General features: G+C 37.7%; 1 pseudogene; it reads right to left on the bottom strand.

Moving 5' to 3' along the window:
• Positions 1 to 2095: 2095 nt before the first annotated feature.
• LOC107572168 (UDP-glucuronosyltransferase 2A1-like) lies at positions 2096 to 3703 on the bottom strand (annotated as a pseudogene).
• Positions 3704 to 7470: the final 3767 nt, after the last annotated feature.

Genomic DNA, 7470 nt, shown 5'->3' on the forward strand with positions numbered 1-7470 from the left:
ATGGCTGCTGAAAATTCAGCTTTGCCATCACATAAATAAATTACACACTAAAATATCTAAACATATAAAACAGGTATTTTAAATTGTTATAATATTTAATATATAAGTTATATTAATTTGAGTTTTTACTATATTTTTATTAAAATAAATGCAATAAAAGATGTTTTATTTAAAAAAAAAATCTTACAACACCAGTCTTTTGAACAGCAGTGTATACTTTTGAATGTTGTAATGTTTAAATTAACTTTAAATGATTGATTTTAGTGTTTAATTTTTTATATTTTTAATTCATTCAGACAAAACAGTACAACATTTTAATATAAACCATAACATGAAAAACTATTTTAATATTGTACATCTTTAGTTGTTTTAAATATATGATGCAGAGGAATAGTAACTTACTCAGAAGCATGGTTTTATGGTTATGACTTGTCCATGACATTTGAATCTTCAAAATTTTCATTACAGATGTTGAAACAGACCAGTTCTCAGATTCTCCAGTCACCTCTTACAATGGTTAAGCAACCTGAGCAGAACACAGAAATGTCACACAATACTGTTCCACTATAAAATTGATGTCTGTCATTAGACACAACAATGAACAGACAACAAATGGTTTGTTCTAGAACCTAGGTTTATATTCATAAAAAATATAAATATTCCCACCTCTGTCTGGTCTGGAGAGCGTCATCTGCATGTCCAGCTCCACTACATGTGCATAAACCTGTGCATGCATTAGAGTGGAAAGTTCTGCCGTGTCCAACCATGGGTTTGTCTGGCTTTTTGATCATTTCCCCCAGCAGGAAACCACTTCTACTGCTTTTGAGCAGCAACATCCTGAAGCCTTTCTCCTTCAGAACAAAAACACCCTCCTGCCGGCTGGCTATTATGAGGCAAAGATATGAGAGAGTCCAGGCTGTTCTTTCAGACGGAAGGGTCACTGAGAGACAAGCTGTAACACCCTTATAGTCGTTTCCATGTTCCCTGTGAGACCCCTCTACCCCGCGCCCCTTTGCTCTGGCTTACTGGCCTGCTCTGGAACACTGTTTTGAATGGTGTATCTAAACAATGTAAAAGCAAAGTTCCATAACAATAGAAGTTTTAAATGCCATTGAACATTTATGAACAAAGTAATCCTACGGAAATTTTGGTTTTGTGATGCACACCTTGTATGCTTAAATTAAATGTATTAAAATATTATATTAATATATTAATTATATAAAATATAATTATATGATTAAAATATATACATTTTTAAACATGCTTGTTTGTGAAGTGTGCTAGGAATGCTGCTGATTCCAAACAATGGAGACTTTTATTCTACAGATGTGAACATGTGGTAAATGAATGAAATCAGGAAAGAATTCATGACCTGAGATAAGAAAGACCAGGAAGTGGATTAGAACTGAAACAAGCAAAGAAGTTGCCAATTGAACCTTTAATGATGATTTAAAACACATTCACACTGGGAGAGGCTGACATGGAAATACATGTTGTTTGATTCTTTACAGGCACTAGATTATGTTGATTAAAGAACATATTAAATGTTGAGGATTTGGTGAATACACCACAAAAAGAACAGCATAAAGTTTGTAAGAATTTGATGCACAAAAAAGTACAAAGATGGCTACAGTTAATTATTCAATTTATATTAGTTTGAGTAGTCATAACCAAAACTGTAAAATATAAAGATAATCCTAAAGTATTGTTTAACGATATTCTGGCATTGCATTTACAAGTTACTCGTGGCCAGATCAGGATTTTGTGTCTTGTTTTTGCAAACACTGGTTCTTATAGTAACAAACAAACTCAGGTTCACCATGCATGAGACTTCCCATTTACATGCTACATTTACGCATTGGCAGACACTTTTATACAAAGCAAATGACATTGCATTCAAAGGTATCCATTTGATCGGTGCATGCTTTCACTGGGAATCAAACCCATGACCTTGATGTTGCTAGCACTATGCTACAGGAATGACTTTAGCAGTACATGTTTTGGAACAGAGTTGGACAGGCAAAAAAACAACAACAACAAAAAAAAAACCTGATATTTGTCTGCTGCATTTAATTCAGTGTTTCATCAGCTTTTCAAAAAGTACATATCAAATGTTCATTCCACCTTCCTCTTTTTGATTGACTTCCTGCAACACAAAAGCTTGCAGACATATGCTAAAGTCAAAAGAGCAATCACAGTGAACGTCAGTAGAAAGGCCAACACATCTATGTTGTGGTAAGAGTACCAAGGCAAGTTATTTCCCTCTGAGTGAAGGTGAGCTGCTCCTTTGTGTCTAATAACGTACTCAATCCAAAAAAAGTGGCGCTATCGAGAGGAGACAAGGGCCGATCGTGATGCAGCTCTGACAGTTTGCGGATGCTGCTCCGGTACAGTGGGTTCTCAAGGACGTCTTTGAGGGCTTCGAGGAATTCTTGCGAGGTGAGAGTTGCAACTTTAAGCACTCGAGCCGCACCTCGAACCTGCAGTTGCAGAACATTGTCAAACTGGTCAAAGAGGAGTGGCAAAGCTAAGACGGGGACTCCATGGTAAATAGCTTCATAGATACCATTGGTTCCCCCGTGAGATACAAACACACAAGTTTTTGGATGGCCCAGGAGATCATTCTGTGGAAACCACTCTAGAAGTAAAGTGTTCTTTCCCAGGGTAGAAGGTCGTTCCCCGTGGTACCTCCACAAGACTTTCTGAGGGATCTCAGCAAAGGCTGTAGCAATGGCCTCTGTGATTGCTGTAGGAAGAGCACTGACTACTGCTCCCAAGGACATGATGACTACTCCATGCTTCCCAGAGCTCTGCATAAACTCTTCCAGCTCCGTAGGAAGTGCTTGAGCCGGCTGACATTGAAAGCCACCCATGTAGACCACGTTAAGCATGGTGGGCCATGGAAACTCAAAAACAAAGTCCATTCTCATCAACCAAATGTCAGCAGATTGTTGCATTGTCAGAAGATTAGTACCGGGTGGGAAGTGACGCTCAAGCAGCTCTCTGTAAACGGGCACGATGATGTATCGCTCCTGAAGGAGGCTGAACAGATACCGTAGAAAATTTTCCATCCGCTGTAGGAAGTTCATTTAGTCATGGAGCAATGAATTGTATATTGGGACGTGGGATGGAGATGAGGGTGCAATTTGCATGTGAGCATCCCCTGCATTTATCCAACGTACATTGTAAACCATGGGAAGGTTGAGGAATTGGCTAACAGGACACTAGCTGGGAACGCAGGATCTGTTAGCAGCAGGTCAAACTTAGCTTCTCGCAAGCGTTCGACAAGCGCTGCATCGTCAAAAATGGCAGAAACCATTCGGAGCGCTCCGTTGTGAAATACCTTTAGTATGTTGGCGATATCTTTCTGCTGTTCCAAGAAACGAAAAAAAGACGACATCCTTTGTAGTGCCAGCGACCTCTCTATCAACATCTTGAAGTAGTCAGGGCCAACATCTTCAGTCTCCACTGAGTTGACCGTGATGGTGCTGTAGAGGGAAGAATTCTCTTTGATATACCAACTTTTAGACGAACGCACCACAGTAAGGCTATGACTGTAGCTGTGGAGTTTTCTCAAAATGACTTTCATGTTCAGCCAGTGGCTGCCGTCCTCAGGCCACACCAGGATATTTCCACCATGACAGCAGCAGGTCACAAAGAGTAGACAAGTCAGAGAAGATAATTGTTTGGACCTCATACTCATCCTTCAGAAAGCTGAAAAAACACAAAGAGAGAAGAGAAAGTACAAGATGTTTACAATATTGCAGCCAGAGCATTGTATCCCATAATAAATATTTAGATATTTCCCATATAGACATTCACATCTACATCACTACTGGAATTACATGTTTCCGTTTTAATATAATAATCCATTTGTAAACTGGAACACATAATACCGGTGACCCTGTGCAGAGTGATAATCTCCAGATCTTGAGGTAACAAGAAAAAATGCTCTGGATTTCTTAAGTGTTCAGTACAAGATATCCATCTCATCCTTAATGGCTAAGTCCTTACTGTGAGAAACTTGTCCCTTTCTTTTTCTTTCCTAAATCCCACATCCCCTCCAGCTCCTCCCATTGGCTTTCTTGCTCCATCTGTCTGCCCTGTCACTGTGGATTTGCAACACAAACACCTGCGTTCAGCACAAAAGATGGCCTCAAACACCCTATTAATCCTTAACAAAAAACAAACAAACAAAAAAAACCACACACACACGCCTTCAGGAGGCTTTTCGGCAAGCTATAACATGCCATATGCCTATAGATCAAGGAATGAACATTTTAGACATTATGATAACACCTGAAAACATCTGATTTTTGGCACATGAGTTCTGATCTTTGTTCGAGGCATTAGCAGTATACATGATGAACTAAAACTTTCAGGAAGTTTGACTCTACCTTTTGTATGACTCCAATTCTGTCGATGCTCCAGTTTTGTGGTGCAAACACAGTCAAAAAAAGCTTTGGATTTCCAAAATGTATACAGACGCATTCAACACAGATATGATAATATCGCTTCACGTACTTTGTAACCTGAGATCTAATTTGTCCTGTGTTCATAGATTTGGATCAGCTTTCAATAGGAGGGAAGAATATGAAATATCTTCATTGATTATCTGTTTTCCTTAATTTGAGTCAATGTGAACTTCTGAACTGAATTACCAGGCAAAAATGGGGCACAGAAAAAGAAAGTGTTCAAGGAGAGCTATCAACACTCAGCTAACACAAGGTTTTGTTTGCCAGAAAACAGCTTGGGTTGGTTACTCTTGGACTGAAATGCGTTTATTCATTTAATTACAGACATTCTAAAGGTCTCTATTCTGTTCTGTACCGTTCACAGAGTTCGTACTTCAGATTCATTTAATGCATTTATTACATAAAATTCATTTTATTTAAAATGGTCAGTTTGATTTACAGCATTACCATTTTTATAATACAACTGATGTAAATACTGAGATTATGGCCACAACCAACACCATCATAATTTTTATCAAACCATTTAAAAAAATACATTGTATTGCAGAAAAGATAAATCAATCATACAATCTTGCAGTACTGGTTTGTAAATCTGGATCAACTACTACCAAAAATGTCTTTTTTTGCATAGATCCACTTGTAAAGAAAGTTACAGAGTAAAAAACACAACTAAACAGAACCTGCTGTAACATTCAACAGAATTGTTACCACATCTAGACAATGATAATCCACCAAAGTTCTGCTGTTGTTCTGGCAACTTCCAGGAATTGGACTGAACTATATAAAGCCAATCAGAATTGTGAGCATGCATACAGGTTGCTGCATCCTGCAGAAACATCAAATGACTTAACACTGTAAAAATTTATTTAGCTTTAGTTGTTTTCCAGCAAAAATAACTAAACATCCTTAAATCAAAGCACATCTATAACATATTTGTGTACATTCTGAGAATATTTTTTAACTTCATTATAATAGTTTTATCTTGTTTTTAGCATTAACACTCACTAAACATTGTTAGATTAAAACCAGAATATTTTTTTTTTTGCCAGAGTTAAGAAAACTTAACTCATGAAATATATTCTGTGAAACTATCGATTTAAAGCTGTAATTTTTACACAGATTTTAAAAATCTGTGATTTGACTTTAAATAGCATTAAATGGAAACAAACATCCACATAATATATCCAGTCTAAAAATCTTGAGATGCGTTTTTCCATAAGTTTTGGTACTGCGCTTTGCTATAGACAGGCTGTTTTTTATAATAAACACTGTGAACAAAATGGTTTAAAATGATCTTGAAAAAAAGATTTCCAAAAATCTTACTTTTTGTGCTAAAAGCCAAGACTTTACATTGTTAAGTTGGCTGACCAGAACACTTTGTTTACCTGAAATGGTCTACCAACTGTTCAAAGTTCAAATGTTCAGTGTTATCTTGACACTCAAAGAGGTGAAAGGAATTAGGATTTTATTTAAAGGAGTCATATAATGCGATTTCAAGTTTTCCTTTCTCTTTGGAGTGTTACAAGCTGTTCGTGCATAAAGAAGATCTGTAAAGTTGCAAAGACTAAAGTCTCAAATCCAAAGAGATATTCTTTATAAAAGTTAAGAGTCAACCACACCTACCTAAAACGACTCGTTCTAACACGCCCCCACATATCTATGTCACGATGTGGAAATATTAGCATAAAGTCAGCTGTCTTAACCGCGGCTTGTGTACGGCATCATCACTGTGTCTGTCACGGGACTCTGTTGCCCTTTCGGGCTTGAACTGATGGTAAAACTAACATTATTAACTGTCTTGATATTTACTTTGAAAGCTGAAGCGATTATGGTAAGGGGCGTTACATTTCCGACGCGTGCTTGTGGTGTTCGGCCAATCACAATGCACTGGGTCAGCTGGCCAATCAGAGCAGGCTGCGCTTGTCAAAGGAGGGGGCTTTGTTGAAAACGAGGTGTTTGAGAGAGGCGGGGCATAGAGGACCTACAATAATGTACAGTATTTGAAAAATAATGTGTTTTTTGAACATTAAAGCATGTCAACATATTCTGTTACACCAAATGCACAAAATAATGATCTTTAAAATAGCATCATCCCTTTAATGTTTAAAACAACTGGGTACAACTTTAAATAAAGATTAACCTTAACATTTTATCTTCAAACTTATTTTCAGAACCAAGTAGCAAGAAGATATCAGCAAATGTCTTCAACTTAGACACATGAAGATGTCCTAAACAGCCCAACAAGCAAACAAGCTGCAAAATCCTCTAATTAAGACACAAAATAAACAACTTGTAGATGACCTATCTTGGAAAGATCTCAAGCATTCAGGTTTGTTTGCTGTGGTGAGAAGTTTAAAAGAGGAGACAAGCTGCCAATAGCAACAAAGGCAGGTGTAATTGGTGACTTTGACTCCAGGCTATGACTCACTGCATGGACTTTATCACAAAGCCACAGCTTCCTCTTTCCTCTGTTACTTTCTATAGTTCATATTACCTGGTACAAAAACATTCTGCCTCTGGGAGTACTAATGTTATATTTGGAGCTCACTGTGAATTGCACCTTAATGATTTATCATATTTTGCAAACTTCTATGGGTACCGCCTTGTACTGACCAAATTTGCTTAAAAATTAAATGAATATAGGAATATGTGTGTAGCTGTACATATGACTATGTATTTAAGTAAATTATGATATATGGTAAACTGTCTCCAGAGTCAATGTCCAACTCCAACAATATGAAAAAAAAATCACTTCATCCACCTTCCACAGTGGATTAATCTGATGAGATCATCAGTTAACCCACTGTAGTTGTTACCTGGGTTGTCACAACAGGCTGTGGGGCAGACACCGCCACTGAGGGAATGGCTATAACGCAGGCTGAGCATTAACCACCATGTGACTTGTACGTCGTCTTTAATTCCCTTGCTATTTGGCACCAGGAGCAAATGTTGCAGAAGGTCACATACATGCAGTCAGATACCCCCCCCCCCCCCC

Source organism: Sinocyclocheilus grahami, unplaced genomic scaffold, assembly GCF_001515645.1.
Source record: "Sinocyclocheilus grahami isolate Dianchi unplaced genomic scaffold, SAMN03320097.WGS_v1.1 scaffold1710.1, whole genome shotgun sequence".
In the NCBI taxonomy this organism is placed as follows: Eukaryota; Metazoa; Chordata; class Actinopteri; order Cypriniformes; family Cyprinidae; genus Sinocyclocheilus; species Sinocyclocheilus grahami.